Source organism: Anastrepha obliqua, unplaced genomic scaffold, assembly GCF_027943255.1.
Source record: "Anastrepha obliqua isolate idAnaObli1 unplaced genomic scaffold, idAnaObli1_1.0 ptg000314l, whole genome shotgun sequence".
In the NCBI taxonomy this organism is placed as follows: Eukaryota; Metazoa; Arthropoda; class Insecta; order Diptera; family Tephritidae; genus Anastrepha; species Anastrepha obliqua.
The window spans coordinates 30001-32500 of record NW_026562325.1 but is presented as its reverse complement, the minus strand read 5'-3'; positions in this window follow the sequence as shown (position 1 = coordinate 32500).

The following is a 2500-nucleotide window of genomic DNA, read 5'->3' as shown; positions in this document are numbered from 1 at the left end:
GATATTGAAGCATATAAATCGAATCATAACTATATGAAACTCGAATTTGAGCCATATTAAACTGGTAATATTGTGATTTTATGCCTGGTTTTCCATACGTTAGTTTAAATAGAGAGTTATGGAATATAACCTTGGCATATTGGCACTAAAATATATAATAAAGACATTTCAAATCAAACTGAAATGTATTGAAATGAATTTTTCCCATACATTTTTGACAATGTGAGGTGTGCATGGCAAAAAACACTCACGGTGAAGGCATGTGAAATAATATGAAAATATCAAAAGTTAACTAACCAATGATATTGAAGCATATAAATCGAAGCATAACTATATGAAACTCGAATTTAAGCCATATTAAACTGGTAATATTGTGATTTTATGCCTGGTTTTCCATACGTTAGTTTAAATAGAGAGTTATGGAATATAACCTTGGCATATTGGCACTAAAATATATAATAAAGACATTTCAAATCAAACTGAAATGTATTGAAATGAATTTTTCCCATACATTTTTGACAATGTGAGGTGTGCATGGCAAAAAACACTCACGGTGAAGGCATGTGATATAATATGAAAATATCAAAAGTTAACTAACCAATGATATTGAAGCATATAAATCGAATCATAACTATATGAAACTCGAATTTAAGCCATATTAAACTGGTAATATTGTGATTTTATGCCTGGTTTTCCATACGTTAGTTTAAATAGAAAAAATTTTCGAATATATATACATATATGAAGAATCTATATTCTAATACTAACATGTTATGGAATATAACCTTGGCATATTGGCACTAAAATATATAATAAAGACATTTCAAATCAAACTGAAATGTATTGAAATGAATTTTTCCCATACATTTTTGACAATGTGAGGTGTGCATGGCAAAAAACACTCACGGTGAAGGCATGTGAAATAATATGAAAATATCAAAAGTTAACTAACCAATGATATTGAAGCATATAAATCGAATCATAACTATATGAAACTCGAATTTAAGCCATATTAAACTGGTAATATTGTGATTTTATGCCTGGTTTTCCATACGTTAGTTTAAATAGAAAAAATTTTCGAATATATATACATATATGAAGAATCTATATTCTAATACTAACATGTTATGGAATATAACCTTGGCATATTGGCACTAAAATATATAATAAAGACATTTCAAATCAAACTGAAATGTATTGAAATGAATTTTTCCCATACATTTTTGACAATGTGAGGTGTGCATGGCAAAAAACACTCACGGTGAAGGCATGTGAAATAATATGAAAATATCAAAAGTTAACTAACCAATGATATTGAAGCATATAAATCGAATCATAACTATATGAAACTCGAATTTTAAGCCATATTAAACTGGTAATATTGTGATTTTATGCCTGGTTTTCCATACGTTAGTTTAAATAGAAAAAATTTTCGAATATATATACATATATGAAGAATCTATATTCTAATACTAACATGTTATGGAATATAACCTTGGCATATTGGCACTAAAATATATAATAAAGACATTTCAAATCAAACTGAAATGTATTGAAATGAATTTTTCCCATACATTTTTGACAATGTGAGGTGTGCATGGCAAAAAACACTCACGGTGAAGGCATGTGATATAATATGAAAATATCAAAAGTTAACTAACCAATGATATTGAAACATATAAATCGAATCATAACTATATGAAACTCGAATTTGAGCCATATTAAACTGGTAATATTGTGATTTTATGCCTGGTTTTCCATACGTTAGTTTAAATAGAAAAAAATTCTCGAATATATATACATATATGAAGAATCTATATTCTATACTAACATTTTATGGAATATAACCTTGGCATATTGCCATTAAAATATATAATAAAGACATTTCAAATCAAACTGAAATGTATTGAAATGAATTTTTCCCATACATTTTTGACAATGTGAGGTGTGCATGGCAAAAAACACTCACGGTGAAGGCATGTGATATAATAGAAAATATCAAAAGTTAACTAACCAATGATATTGAAGCATATAAATCGAATCATAACTATATGAAACTCGAATTTGAGCCATATTAAACTGGTAATATTGTGATTTTATGCCTGGTTTTCCATACGTTAGTTTAAATAGAGAGTTATGGAATATAACCTTGGCATATTGGCACTAAAATATATAATAAAGACATTTCAAATCAAACTGAAATGTATTGAAATGAATTTTTCCCATACATTTTTGACAATGTGAGGTGTGCATGGCAAAAAACACTCACGGTGAAGGCATGTGATATAATATGAAAATATCAAAAGTTAACTAACCAATGATATTGAAGCATATAAATCGAATCATAACTATATGAAACTCGAATTTGAGCCATATTAAACTGGTAATATTATGATTTTATTCCTGGTTTTCCATACGTTAGTTTAAATAGAAAAAATTTTCGAATATATATACATATATGAAGAATCTATATTCTATACTAACATGTTATGGCATATTG